Source organism: Haemaphysalis longicornis, unplaced genomic scaffold (assembly GCF_048455015.1).
Source record: "Haemaphysalis longicornis isolate Haplotype H1 unplaced genomic scaffold, Haemaphysalis longicornis Haplotype H1 scaffold_1, whole genome shotgun sequence".
NCBI classification, from domain to species: Eukaryota; Metazoa; Arthropoda; class Arachnida; order Ixodida; family Ixodidae; genus Haemaphysalis; species Haemaphysalis longicornis.
In genome coordinates this window covers 368,255,500-368,270,789 of record NW_027526203.1, presented here as the reverse complement: position 1 = coordinate 368,270,789, position 15,290 = coordinate 368,255,500, and positions in this window count along the sequence as shown.

Genomic DNA, 15,290 nt, shown 5'->3' with positions numbered 1-15,290 from the left:
TTCAGTGCTACGCTACGCTTCGCGCTCGCTCTGAGCCGTTCGCTCGGTCACGTGACGGCCACGCCACTACCAAGCACGCGATCGAGCCCTTAAAGGAGCACTGGCACGAAAATTTTGTTATACTTTTATTGCTTTTATCGATGCTTAATGGCCTGGCGAACCTGAAACAGCACTTCAAATACATCAGCGCGCGATAGTTAATTACATTGAACGGCCTGGAAATCGTTTGTTTCAAATTCCCGCGCTTTCATCCCGAACGGCGCATATGACAGACTCCCTGCCTGTCCTCACCGCTTTGTGCGAACGTCACCGGCGCCCGCTTGAGAGGGTGTTGCGCCCGCTCGCCGCTCATGGGGCCGCGCGCATGAAGTGACGTCACGAGCTTTTGACGAGCGCTGCCGCGTCACTTCTTTTGGCTCTCACTGGATGATGTCACGCTGATGTCCATTTGCTGAGTGCCGCTCCGCGCGCTGCTCCGTCGGCGCGATAAATGAGATCCAATTAAACCATGTTCTTCGCGTCGCAGGCCGCTCATATTTCAGCCAGGGTATTCTGTTGAGTGAAGCAAGCGAACTGTGCAATAATACTAACTCCGAAAATTGGTGTCAGTGCTCCTTTAAGAGATCAATATAAAATATAAAATAACGCCAAGAAGTGTTGTTTCCACCTACAGGCAGAGCGGTAGGTTTCGTCACAGCCACCTGCGAGCTGCGTTCGTTAGGCGCTTACTTGGTGGAGGGGGGAGGGGGAGGTAAATGCCGTCGTCTTGTTTAGACGGAACCGTCATTTGTATTTAAATAATTTTGACCGGGCCCTTACTAATTACACTTTTCCAGAGATGTTTAGAGTGCCAAATCTTGGCGACTAGAAACGCCTTAGCATCACTTGTTGGTGTTTCACTATCAACACCATTTTAAAGACGCACAAGGGAGAAAAGTATTTGATGGGGTAAATAAGAATAAGTTGATGGACGAACAACGTAGTCAGACACTGGCTAGTAGGAATCGTTAAATGGAATATTTGGAATTGGAATATTTGGATTAGAATTGTTAAGAACTGTTGATTAACGGGCGGCGTAGTAATGAAGGAGGGATATGGATGCAAACCGTATCGGGTTGGCTTGTTTCGCTCGCGAAGAGGCTTAACACTGCGCCTGATGTCTTTTTGTGGCCGCTGCCGTTTGTGGGAGGTGGGGTCACCTCAGTGAACACCATCTTATGTTTTTTTTTTTTTTTTCTGCCTCTAGTCGCCACATACCGCCTGCGTGGACCAGTTCCTGTGAATCCTCGGCGAACGCCTTCAGGCGGAACTGGCAGTCTGCTTGCCCATATTCCTTGACCGGCTGCGGAACGATATCACACGGCTCACCACCGTGAAGGCCTTGACGAAGGTGGCTGGGTGAGTGATGGTCGACTTCACAATTAAAAAAAAAAACACTCGAAGTTTCCTTGCTTCCACAAAATAGGTTAGAATGTGTTGCGGCCACAGGGATTGAGTTTGGCGATTTGTAGAGGGTGTTTCTGGGTTTTCCCACTCCATTGCAGGCTTGTTTATTGGTCATGGTGAGCGTCAAAGCGATCCTTACTTACTTAGAATGACACTTAACTGGGGCTGTATGATGGCGGTAGCAGATTCCTGGCGCTTAGCTCAGGGGGAGACGTTTACCACATTGATCCGCTGCGGAAATAATAGGAAAGTATTGCTGCGGAAGCGATTATTTTGTTTCTTTTAGAGGTACAGCCGAAGGCTTAGATGTCCAAGTGGGGGTTACTAATAGCCATATTTGTATAGGCTTCTCAAAATTCGATTTTCCAGTACATCGATCAAATATCCTCCTAGTCGATTTCCCGAGCGAATCGAATAAGGCATCTAAAAGCTCGTTAATTCTAACTGGCAGGGGACGCTGTCTCGGTTCGAATTAATGGAATTTCGAACTAATGAAAGTGAGCAATAACAACAGTACACTGAATTTGGGAAGCAGTAGGGCATGCCATCACTTTAAGGATGTTACGTGATTGTCGGCTGACTTTTGTCCCGCCCCACCTTTGCCTTCTCCAAAACTGAAGAGGCGGGCGGAATTCCATCGGCCATGACTTCTGAACTAACGGCCACACTATACGCCCTGTCCTCATGCACCTTGTCGTCATTGGCAGCGACAGGTCATGCGCTTCTGACCTGAGATATGATGTCCTCATCTGTCAGCGCACCCCACGCAGCACTGTACTCGCGTTCTCATCGACTCGACGTAGTTCGCAAAGAATGGGTCTTCCAAAAGGTCCGCTTTGTGGCAATTGAATTAGGTTTACCCTATTTTTCTTCTGCGTTCTACGCAGCCTCACGTGCATACGCAGTGGGTGCGTTTCTGTGACCGTGCGCCGGGCGCCAAAGCGCCGCCGTGGCGGTGCAAAAAAGTTTCCGTGGCGGAACATACTCCAGTTCCAATTAACGGGCTTCTTTATAAATAGACGTTTGTATCCCCTCTGCCCCGCTCCGGCAGCCAAAATTTTCATGCATAAATATTTTGCCAACACTAGCCTTACGCACCTCAGAGACCTTCAGTGAATAGTACACCCACTGATCAGTGGTACACCCTATCCTTGTCACCTCAATGTCCCTACTGCGCATCCCAATACCCGTCAATCTGCAGCACCAAATATGGCACTGTCCGAAATTCACGCGCTTCAGAACCTTCAACAATCCTTCAAATGCCTCCTCCTCACATATCAACCTTCATACATTGGAACCCTCCACGCTTACTCTTATTGCGCAAAAGTCTATAGAAAGCAGTCTAGCGTGAGCAGTGTAGAGCTGTGATTGTGCTCTCTTCACCCTCCACGGCCTATCTCACCTTCTCAAGGGGCCCACCTGTTTCTGTATTAGAAATGTCGACATTCGAAACGTCCCAGGCCATACCTTCTACTCCAACTTTCGTTACTTGACCTAGAGTGCTCCTTCCCAAATCAAAGCTATCGCTATCCCTGTATCTCTCTGTATTTTTCTTTTATAATAGTAGTTCTGGGACACATTGCTTCATCTTCTTGATTAAAATTGTGCCTTGGAGGTCACTGTCGACTTATCAGGCACAAGCAACATCAAACTCCCTTCCTGGATGAACCTAAACTGAATGTCTCGAGGCAGTTATTAATGCGATACATGGGAGAGAAGGCAGTGTGCGCGAAAAGAATTTATAAGCCACTCAGTCCAAAGTACCCTTCCCCCCCCCCCCCTTTCATAAGCGCATCCCAATTGCTTACTATGTATTGTCATTCTACTCGACTTCTCGGGTAAAAGAGACATATAACGAGCTTTACGCGGCGGGACACCAGACAAGAATACACAGGACAACCACTTGCCCGCGCGGTTGTTTCGGCGACGTTATGCAGGATGAACTGCTGAGGCCCATCGTCGAAAGCTTTCGAAGTCCAGCGGTAGTATATGTCTCTGATCTACGCTGTACTAGGCTCGTTCATGACGGCTTGCTTGAGCTGGTTCAGACAGCCCTACAATCTGAGGCGCTCCCAATATCCGATGAGGGCATGGGGAAGTTAATCTGCCTTTAGGTAGGTCCTACCACCTCAATTCTAAAGTGCCAGTCAATGTTTAGGGCCCGTTTCCCTGTACCGTGAACCTGGGCGGTTGCATCTAGCGGTGTCGTAGGTTCCCGTTCATTAGAAAAGCTTTATTTCTGGTACGGCTGATGGAGGCAGATCATTTTGAATGTTCGGCACTGAGAGTTGGAAATTTTAGGGGCGAAGCCCCTTAGGGGCTCGGGCTGTCGACGTCTCATGTCGTCGTCTCATGCCATCGTCGATTATTGAGTACCGTGTTGATCAGGACCCGTCTGGGCACTTGAGCATTCGTCGCGGTCGGGTGGATTAGTTTCGCGGGCCAGCCATGGCCATGCCCGCGCTTTCGTCACGGTGGGGTGCACCTCCTCACCCTTCCCCCGCGCGCAGGCGCATCGGGTCCCGATCAACATGGTAACTACGGCACAGATGGATCGGAGTGATAAAACTGACGACGCGCAGCGCGAAACGAAGGCCGAGTTCGTGCGCGGCGGCGGCCGCAAGAAGTGGTCGCCGAAGCCGGCGAGAAGAATTTGCTCGCTGCACTACTCGGATGACTGCTACCTGCAGCAGAGCCCGAAGTTGATGGAGGAGCTTGCAGTACAAGTGGAGTGGAAACGATTAGGCAGCTTTAGAATAGGGGAACCCGGCGTTGGGCGCCCCCAAGAAGTTAGGGGAAACTAAACACAACGCGCTCGCGCGCCGCGAGTTCAGCGCGAGACACATGGACGACTGGTGCACGCGATTGGCATGCGAATGACCGTTACGATTGGTCGTTAGGACCGGTTTTGGCGTCGTTCGCTGGTCGGAGGAGGCTCACGACGTGCGACTGGCAAGCCATATGCAGTCGTGCCATCGTTGCGATCGTCGTGAGGCCACAGCCAATGAGAGCCCACTGAGCCCCAACAGCCCGCAACCGGCTTGCGTTGCTCGGGTTATGGGAACTTTAGGCTTAGCATCCTGGCGGATATTTGATCGCCGCTATCTGTGCAACTGCGAATGACAATCCGTAACATAACTTTTCACCACACTCGCATGTAGAACTTTCTCGCATGTAGAACTTTATTTCAGCTATAATTGCCGTTTGAGCGATCGGTGATCAAGACATCTGCGTAGCCCGTTTCGATGCTTCCGCGCAGGTACCGCCATCTCTCTGCCGCTTCGCGCACCGCTCGCCGCGGCGACCGGTCGGGCCGCCGAACCTCCGCTGCCGGTCAGCGTAGGCTTAGAATCGCGGCAGATATCTGATCGCCGCTTTTAAAATAAGCCCTGATAACAATCCCTAGCACAATTTTTCACCACACTAACACCTACTTTCTCGCATGTGAAACTTCTTTTTAGCGAACAGATTGATTCGGGAGAGCAGCGACAAGCGGTTGCTACCGTGGTCTGCTCCGGTTCGAGTCGCTGAGTGTGCCGAGCTGGCAGGCGCGGCCGGCGTGTGCGCGGACTGTTTGCGAAGGCAGAAAACGCTTCACGATTGCCTGCTTTATCCATTTCTTGCGAACGGCGCGCGGAATATACAAATTCAGCTCAGCGATAATCGTAGTTGATCGGGTGAGTCGAGGAACGAGCCGCAGGTTTCGCTTCGGCCATGGTCACACGCAGTCTCGCTTGCTGCGAGAGCGACGCAAGAACGCAAACTCCATCTTTGGGGCGCCCGCTATTTCGGCAAAATGGCAGGCACATGCTGCCAGTGCCAGTACCCGTATACCTACAGCACGGACGAGCGGATTCATGGGTGCTAAATAAATGTTCCCACACCGCTGTACTGAACATATAAAAATGCAATGTATAACGTAATAGCACTATTCATTATCACTTCAAGTTGATAAATGTTATCTTTTCCTGCTCGGATTTCTCTTGAACATATCTAAATCGGCCTGAGTGCGCCTAAACAAGGAGGCAACCATGGAGCAAAAACAGTGGGCGGAGCGGCGCCAACATGGAGGAAAGAAAAGGTTAGGAGAGGCCCTGACGTCACATTTGTGAAGCCGACTCCCGCCATGACTTGAGCCCACTGAGCCCAGCACTCTATCCCATCATCCTTTGCTGCCTCCGGTTTGATTTGACTAACATGGCGTCGCCCTGCCCTCCCGCTTCGAAGCGAAAACAGCTTCGTCGCTAATTCCTCGGTGCGATGTCATGTTCTAAGCTGTTGATTTCGCCTTCAATTTGCCCATTCTAACCCTCACCCAAAGTTTCAATCAAAAAACGGACTTCGTTTTTGAGATAGAAGGACGATTTTTCAGCTCTTAAGCCTGGCAAAGTAGCGTTTGTCGTCGTCATAGCAACAGGCTGGCGGGATGGCGAACGCAGACGCCTCCGACGGCAGAGTTTTCAAACTGGCCTAATTTAAAAACGTTTTTCGTGGCGACTGCGCTGATTTGCAAGCGTAGCAAGGCAGCCACATACCAAGCGCCTTAAAAATTTGTCCGTTCTATTTGCCGAAATTTGGCCGCCGCGGTTGTAAACAAGTAAGCAACATTGTCTATGGGCTCAAGAAAAATCATGTGACTTCCTCCACACTTTTCGCAATGCATTGGGATGCTAGGGGCCTCTCCTGAGTATTCTTTCCTCCATGGGCGCCAACGACGCATCGCACGCGCGCTTCGGGCCATGTGTCTCAAATTCATGCGTACGACTATACTCGGTTACAATTCAAGCACGGCACCACCTCATGTAGTGTATCACTCCGCCAAAGCGCCGGACCCGTGACGTCAGTGCGCGCACGTTTTGAAAGGGGTTTGCTATGAATTAAGTTAAGTTCTTAAGTTGTCACCGAGATAGTCGTGGCACGACAGTCGTAACGATCAGTCGCATGCGATTCGCATGCACCAATCGTCCATGTGTCTTGCGCAACCGGCTTGCGTTGCTCGGGTCGGCTCGGGTGGTGGGAACTTTCAGCTGAGTGCGACCACAGGCGGCGCTGCGAAGCGCGCCTCCGTGACGTCGGCTTAGAGATTCTCGCATTTGTTGCCTGCTTCACTCGGGCTCGCTCTCCCTGCTGTTTCTTTGCGCTAGGTTGACGTCTGATGCCTTTCCGCACCACATTTTCCGTGTGCGTAACTTTTTATCATAAGAATAGACTTAAACTCGCCTACACTAGCTCAAGGTGTGATTTATAGTTTTCGATACCGCTACGGAAGAAACATTGCCGTCGCCACCCCATTCTTTGCGAAGCCGGTCTTGTGCGCAGCGCGAAAAGTTGGAGCTAGGCGTCAGCTTCTGTTGTAAGCAATATTTCGAACAAAGGGAACAGCCAGCTGCTAGTAGCCGACAACAGCGAAAATACAAGACCAAAACAAATTCCAGGCATTCGCGGCTGTCGGCTTTGGCAGAAGGCATCACGATTCCCGGTAATCGCATGTAAGGTAAATCAGTTTTTGCAACCTTGACGAACGCTCGAAAGTATTGTATCACATCACTTTACGTTGTCATGGTATGAAAATGAGCCGACATGCACTGAGTTCCAAATAACCTACTGTGTGTATAGGCGGTAAAGATGTGTGTACGGTAAAGATACAGTAACACTAGGTTTGTTCAGAGCTGGAGGGATATTTCGTTAGATTTCCCACAGCCATATCTTCCCAATATTCAGATATGCGTTACCGGAAAGCTGCACTCAAGAGGAGGAGGAGCAGGAGGAGAAAACTTTATTTAACTGTAAAACCGAGATTAGGGGTCCGAGTCCTCAGCCCAGCACAAGATAGTGAGAGTAATTTTGTTCTTTACGCCTGGAAATAAAAGTTGGAACACAATAAAGAGCTGGTTGGAAATATTCATCGGTTTCGTTTCTTGTTATATATGCACGTATACTATTTACTGCGTTCGTTAGCGACTATATCAAGCCTTCAACACCGTAATAATGTCGTAACAGCTCAGGTTGAGAGTCAGTTCGTTATGATAACGATGGTTACGATAGAAATACGGAGCACAAAAGCCGCCTTCGAGTACTCTGGACAACGTTGTCCGAGGCGCGACCGCGGTGGCGTAGCAAAAACCTTCTCTTTGTATACACCTTCTTGCACGCAGCCATAAGGAAAGCCAATTTGTGAAGGGAATGTATGCCATACAGCCTGAAAAAAAAATATATCCACATGATCTTTGTGAGCCTCCCAAAACCCCAAACCTACTAATAAGACGTTCGTGGCGGTGCAGAAAATTAATGCGTTGGGCACAGAAAAAAAACTTCATCTGATACAAGTCAACGAAAGAAATAGAAGACATGCAGCCGCTTTATTTGCTTTTGTGCGATGTGCGAATAGGGGCTCGCTGCTTGGTGCGTAGCATTACAGACTGTTGAGTCTACATAAGAGCATCTCAAAAATACTGAAGGGAAGCGTACGCATTTTGAATACTTATCGAGGAGCTCTGAGCGTTGAACCTCGCGAATAAGCTAGAAAAGACGAGTTAAACCCGATTTTCTGACCGATACTCTGAAGAAAGTTGTCTCTCTCTTCGTGTGTTGCAAACTTGTGGGGGATACAGCTTAAAATTCAGATTAGTCAGAAAAGGGCAAAAATTATTTACTAGAAATACGCTTTTCAATGCACAGAAATACGCTTTTCAACGGGGGATTTCTAGCTCAGGCACTGCTTCCTCCCACAAGCGCAGTGTGGCAGACGACAGCGGCGCGAGTCCCTAAGCCGACGTCAGAGCCAGCGGGCGCCACTCAAACGACTAAAACATCTCACCGCCAATCCATAGAGAAATAAAAAAATTAGTATTTCTTTCTCTATGGCCAATCCCTAACACAACTTTTCACCGCACCGGCGGGAGTTTGGCCTCGGTCATCGTGGTATGCGGACGTGTTTTTCGTTCGCTCCTGCGCGGCCGGGGCGGTATCGCGATTATGCCGTCCACGCGTCGCGAGCCATGGGTGATATTTCGGGCGGCGCGCGCTCTGCTGCGCCGGGCCGTCGAGCGCCTGCTCCCGCTCGCCAGTAACCGCTCGTCTGCCTGGAATTTCACAAAGCAAGCTCCCCTCACTTCGGACCACCGTGCACGACTCATCACAGCACAGCCTCGCCTCTACGCTTCACCGCTCCCGTCGAGAACTTCCCTCGGACGCAGCATGACGCCAGGACCTGTGTTTGTGGTGTGTACTGTGCTCGGTGGCCCCCAGTGACTGTGGCAACGCTTCTTTTCTTCGGCGGCGCCTTAAATTTTTCTCTTTTCTCTCTTTACCTATCTCCTTTTTCTCTACCCTATCCTATTCACCCCCTTCTATATTCCCTACTCCCCCCCCCCCCCCCCCCCACTGGGTTGTATACCGGTGAGCCCCCAGATGGGCTCTAAATTATCCCCAGTCCATTTCTTTTCCTTTTCAAACGAACCACTGCCCCTTGTTGCAACCGGGCGGGCCGAGCCGCAGCCAGGAAGAGGTCCAGAGCTGATAGGCCAACGTAATTGTTTACTTCATAGCGAGAGGTGAGCCGAAGCCAAAGAACAATGCCCCGACGGGCGAGGTTACAATACAGGACTCGAGCAGAGCGACAGCATCGATTCACTGCTCTAACAGGAATTAGTTACAGCGCTTGGGCGGCTTCTATTTATACCCAAAAGCCGTAACGGTCAAAACGCCAACAAGCGGCAACACGCCACGAACGTCACAGACACACACAACGCTCTTTCCAGAGTTCGTGGCAGTCGGTAGCCTCGGCGCACGTTGAGTCCGAGAGAGGGGAGAGAGGAGGACTCCGTTGCGATCGACGGGGCCTCTGTGTCCTTGAAGAGCGTTGAGACGAGCCTCGCCGGCAGCCGCCGAAGTTTTGAAATGCGCCGAAAGCGAAGCGTCTGACCCGGGCTTGTCGAGACGTGAAAGTATGATTCACCGACACGATGGTGCCTGTTTTCAAAGGCGCACGTAGTGGCTTCGCCGCACAGCCCAGGAGTGATGCGGGAAAGTACGGTAGCGCTGGCCGATTCGTAACAGCTTCTCCGCCGGGGGTCCGAGATCCCGATGGATAAGGGTCTTCAACCGTTGTCCGGAGGGATGCTGTCGAAGTGAAGTGCCCGGCTGACGCTCGACTCCAGACCTGGGCTGTACGACACCGTGCTGGAGCTTCACAGGGCCGATTACTGGACGAGTAGTGGCTCCCTAAGAACATCTCTGGCTTGGTCAGGCGAGCAACAGAACAACACAGGAAGACACAACCGCATCGCCGGCAAGTGCGAAGACAAATCCACACTGAAGATCTACCAGGCTTGTAGTTGCGAAAAAATACGCTAATAACTAACTACTCTAGTTATATTTTAGCCCAGCAGTACTTTAGACAAGTGCACAAACTTGAAAGGTGACATTTCGCATGATTGGAAATGTCGCACAAAAAAAACGTAATCGTAAAGGGCGAAACCTGCTTCAGGAAAAACAATGAAATTGAGAAAGTCAGGCGTCTACAAGCCACTTCTCGCGCTGAGAGCTGCGACTCGAGCTCTCATCATTGCCCTGAGTTTTCCCTTTTTGTACCGCACTTCAGGTGCGCCTGCTTCCTGAAAGCGACTGCTGCGACCGCGTGAAAGGACACCGGCCGTTGTTTTCGACAAAGGCCGAGCGCGCGGAGGAGCGAGCGACATTTTCTAGAGTTCAAACGAGAGGCGCCCACTCCTTCTTGGAGGCGGCGTTCCCTTGGCGCGATGCGAGCTCACGGCTTTGGCCCTCGGCGTGCCCGCACTGAAACACGCGCCGCAAGTACCCGCGGAAGTTTTAAATGCAGAGCATTTCAGTAACTCACGATGTCACCCGCGTTGACGTCCGTAGTCCGCACCGCACCCCTCCCTACTATATAAAAAAGAAAATACTATCCGGCGCCAGGTTTCGATCCCTCGACCCTGCGGGCGGAACGCACTGTACATGGTGCTCTACCCACTGCGCCACAAAGCCGACACAGAATGGGACGTTACGAACGCGCCTTATATCGTTGACTCATTCAAATTACTGCTGACGAGCGCTCTCTCGTCAGCAGTTGCCACAAGTGCAACAACATTAACGTAACGCAAACTACTCAACGTCATGCGCCCCCGGAAATGCTCTGCATTTGATTGTGCCCCTCGCGAGGGGGATGTTTCACTGCGACTTCTCTCGGTCGCGGGACCCGTGGCGCCATCTGGCGGAGGCGCGGCACAACTCGTAGGACTTTGAAAAGATGCGGCGTCAGCCAGCTGTGTGTGTGCGTGCCGCACTTGTACAAATGGCGAGTGCATTGGCTGTCCACAGAGCAAAGCATTCGTGCAAGTAAGCCGTTGCAGTCAGTCAGTCAGTCAGTCAGTCAGTCAGTTAGTTAGTTAGTTTGTTAGTTAACAACTTCGCAAGCATTTTTTATATAGTCCATGAGGAAGTTGTGCTGCATCATCGGGGGGGGGGGGTGTTTAAACAGAGCCTAATTATGTGCTGTTTGCTAACTCCTCGTTGCTCGCCTTTTTACGAACGCGTTCGGCAAGCAAACGCCGGAACGCGTTCACGTTCTCTCCTCCAGGCTGGTCGGTTCCCGACTTCGGCTCAGCCACAGGCGACACCGGAACCTCAACTAGATCAGCCGATGTTGGCTTTTCGTCAGGAGCATCAGCTGGGAGTGACAAGGGCACGACGTGCTCATTAGACACCTGGTAGCTTCGAACAGTCACAACCTCGTCGCCCCTCGCGCTTTTGGCGACAGCCTCAGCACGCGATAACCGAAGCGCGTTCCCGTTCTCTTTTCTCACGGCCAGGACTACACTACATCCAGGCTGCCCTGTCTCAAAAGGCGGCTCAGCCGCCCCAGACACCTGAATCTCTACGAGCTGGGCTGGCTGTTGCTCGAGGTCAGTTACCTGAGCTAGTGGCAGGACGGAATCGGCTTGCTCAGTGGCGAGATCGTCATGACTCCTCCCAACTGAACCGTGCAAAGCGTTTGCTGCCTCGACTGCAGGCTTTCCCACCACGTCGCTCGTTTCTGCACTACCGTCCGAAGGAACAACCCCCGTTTCAGCGGACTCGTGCGGCCTCTCGGTAACCTCATCGCTTACGCATTCCTGCGATACGTCGCTATCTCGCGAAGTGTTCACGTTCACGTCAGCAGCCGTTCCCAAGGCCTCCCGCGAATTTGAACCGTCCGAACACTCCGCCGAGATCTCCAAAACAAACGCCGACACATTATCGCACTCAGTGGACACGCACTGCCCCCTTCCGCCTCTGCCGACAGTCTGAGCTAATGCGCCTTCGTCGCCTTCGTTGCCTTCGTTATCTCTCTCAGCAACCTTGTCGCGCTGCTGGGCCGCAACGGTCGCTTCCGACTCGCGCTCCCGAGCGTCTGCTACTGGCAGCGCTGGCACGGTGCTTTCCTCGACAACGAGGTCTTTTTCGAGCAACAATTCTAACTCTGGGTTTCTCAACTTCGCTTCTTCCCGCAAGAGTTGAATCTTGTGCTCTAGTTCCTTACTCTCCCGTTGGAGTCTCTCTCGCTCGAGCTTCCTTCTTTCCCGTCGGATTTTCTTGAGCTCGAGGTCGTACCATCGCATCTTTTCCTCGTGCTGTCGTTTTCTTTCCTCGCGTTCCTCACGCTGGCGCTCTGCCTCCGCTTCGGCGGCCTGACGTTTCGCGGTCTCCCTGCCATTGACCAGCTCAATGCATTCCGACAGCTCCTCATCGTAAGCCCCGACAGCGAGTATAGCCTGTATCAGCTCTGGCTTTCGCAGCGCGTCCGTAACATCCAAGCGCAACTCTTTTGCAAGCTCCAACAACTGCGGTTTTTTCAACGCTTTCTAATTCATGGCCGGTCTAGAGTACTGATTTCCCACTGCTCCAAAAATGTTTTGCGTGAATAACCCACGCGACAAAAACACACGCCCTACCAGCTATCCTCAGAAGCCCGGTAAAACTCAGTGAAGAAAAGTCCCCAACTCACCATTGACCGCCATGAATTCTGCGAAGTCCGAAGCCGCCTCGACGTCCGTGGTGTTGGATCTCGCACCGCTGGCTCCAGGTGTTACGAAGTTGCCATCCCACCGCTGCCAACCAGTTGTTGCAACCGGGCGGGCCGAGCCGAAGCCGGGAAGAGGTCCAGAGCTGATAGTCCAACGTAACTGTTTACTTCATAGCGAGAGGTGAGCCGAAGCCAAAGAACAATGCCCCGACGGGCGAGGTTACAATACAGGACTCGAGCAGAGCGACAGCATCGATTCACTGCTCTAACAGGAATGAGTTACAGCGCTTGGGCGGCTTCTATTTATACCCAAAAGCCGTAACGGTCAAAACGCCAACACGCGGCAACACGCCACGAACGTCACAGACACACACAACGCTCTTTCCAGAGTTCGTGACAGTCGGTAGCCTCGGCGCACGTTGAGTCCGAGAGAGGGGAGAGAGGAGGACTCCGTTGCGATCGACGGGGCCTCTGTGTCCTTGAAGAGCGTTGAGACGAGCCTCGCCGGCAGCCGCCGAAGTTTTGAAATGCGCCGAAAGCGAAGCGTCTGACCCGGGCTTGTCGAGACGTGAAAGTATGATTCACCGACACGATGGTGCCTGTTTTCAAAGGCGCACGTAGTGGCTTCGCCGCACAGCCGAGGAGTGATGCGGGAAAGTACGGCGGCGCTGGCCGATTCGTAACACCCTTCCCCTCACCGCACTACCATCTCCTTTCTTGCACGTGGAACTTTATTTTAGCGATAATTGCCATTTTAGCGATCGGTGACCAAGACATTTGCCGTGGCCTTTTTTTTTTATTCTTCCGCGCAGGTAGCGCCATCCTTCGGCCGATCGCCGCACCACGCGCCGCGGTACCCGGTCGTACCTCCGAGGTCGGTCAGCGTAGGCTTAGCATTGCGGCAGATATCTGATCGCCGCTTTTAAACAATTCCTAGCACAATTTTTCACCACACTAACATCTACTTTCTCGCATGTGAAACTTCTTTTTAGCGATCACATTGATTTGGGGCGCTGTTCCAGAAGGCCCGAGATAGCTCGGTCCCGAGTTTTCAGCTGCTCCAGTTAACAAAGTAGTGATAGTGCAGCATACGATAAACCTCAAGCGATACCGGCGATATCGTTCGGAGCACGCTTAGCATTATCAGCGCGCCCAGTTGAGGCCGCTCACGTCTTGCACGAACCATCCGCGTGCAGCGCCGTCTAGAATCGAGTTGCAATATGCACTCCGTTATGCAAGTAGATAACCCAGCTATTCCTTTTAACACTTCGGCCTTCTTTTAAAGCTCTGCCCTGTAAAGCGGCGCGGGGCGGCTCTGATTTTCTCGGTGTTCTGTTCTTCCACTGAAATCTGTTTGCAGCGTGGTTTGAGGGTGGCTCCACTGCAGTGCCGTCGCTATTGGGTCAAAGTCCTCAACGCATACCTGTTTTCGTTTCCTACAAGACCCAGCAATGCGAAATAGATATGATTCAAAGTTCTCGAGTAAACCGCTTTGCGGCCTTGCTACAGTGGTCTTGCTACAGTGACTTGCAGACACTGATGAGCAGAGATATCGGGAGAGAGAGCGTCGTGAAAGGAAGAAACTTGGATGGAGCGGGCGGGGAAAGCGGGTGTTCGGTCATCGCCGTGGGGTTGCGTCGTATATTTTCGCATTCGTCGGCGGCTCGATGGGAGCTTCAAATTCACAGTCCGCCTGCCACCTGAAATTCGACTTCTCGCGGTTGGCGTACTGCTGCCGCGTGCGTGGGGCCGTCGCAGGTTAACTCCCGCTCACGAGTAGCCGCATGTTTGCTTGCGTCTGTTCAGCAAGTGGTCTGGCCCCCTGCGGGCCTTTGCACATCAAGCAGCGTCAAACGGGGGTTCAGAATAAAGAAAGGGCGCGACGAGGCGGCGAAGCGGTGTAAAATATGGGAAAAACGCCGGTTTATCCGCCTCAGGAGCCGTCGTATGAAGCGGATCGACCGCGTGCACCCGAGCGTCATATCGGGGTTTTTAATGCATTGTTTCTATGGGGAGTTTGCCGCGGCCGCGGTGATCCGTTGTAAGAAGCGGGTCGTCGTAAGTCCGTAGCCTTTTTGGAATGTGTGACTATTTGGAGGCTTTCGTTTTTGTGCTCCCCATACCTTAATTACTGCCAGGAGCACCAGTGTCAGCTTCGTCGGCAGCGGTGTGTGTTAGCGTGAGGCAATCTTTGATGGCTCCTTCGTGATCGAGCATAACGAGGGTGGCACTGTTCCCGTTGTAGAAAGCAGCGTCGGTGTAGAAGTTTTTTTTTTTTTTTCGAGTTGTTTCTGTAGAAAGGCTACTCGTCTTCTTCTCTCTTTGTGCAGGTAGAAGTCCATGTTTCGAGGTGGGGAGAGCACTTTCAGTCTTGTTCGTACTTCTCTGCTTATCTCTACCTTATCAATAACTGAGTGTACGTCCGCGGGGGCTATGGATAGCCCTGCCAGATTTTACTTTTTGCAGGCATTGTTTTTGCGAGATGAGGAGTGCCAGTCTGATTTCTTTGAAGGTGTTGGATACACCCAAGCTCATAAGCTTTTCATTTGCTGTATAATTCGGGAGGCCCAGGGCAGCTTTGTAAGCCGTGCGGAGTATGATGTTGGCTTGATCAAGCTAAATGCCAGGTGGCTGACTACCAAGGCCTGCATAATGCGCAGAGTTTCTTCCTCCGTGAGGCTGTTTTTAGTTATTCTTCTCACTATTGTTGCAATTTGCATAGTTGACTTCTTTATCTTTTCTACGGTGGTGAAGTTTGCCTTGCCATTACTTTGTATCCCCAGGACTCTTATTCTATCTTTTTCAGGTATTGTGTGATCTC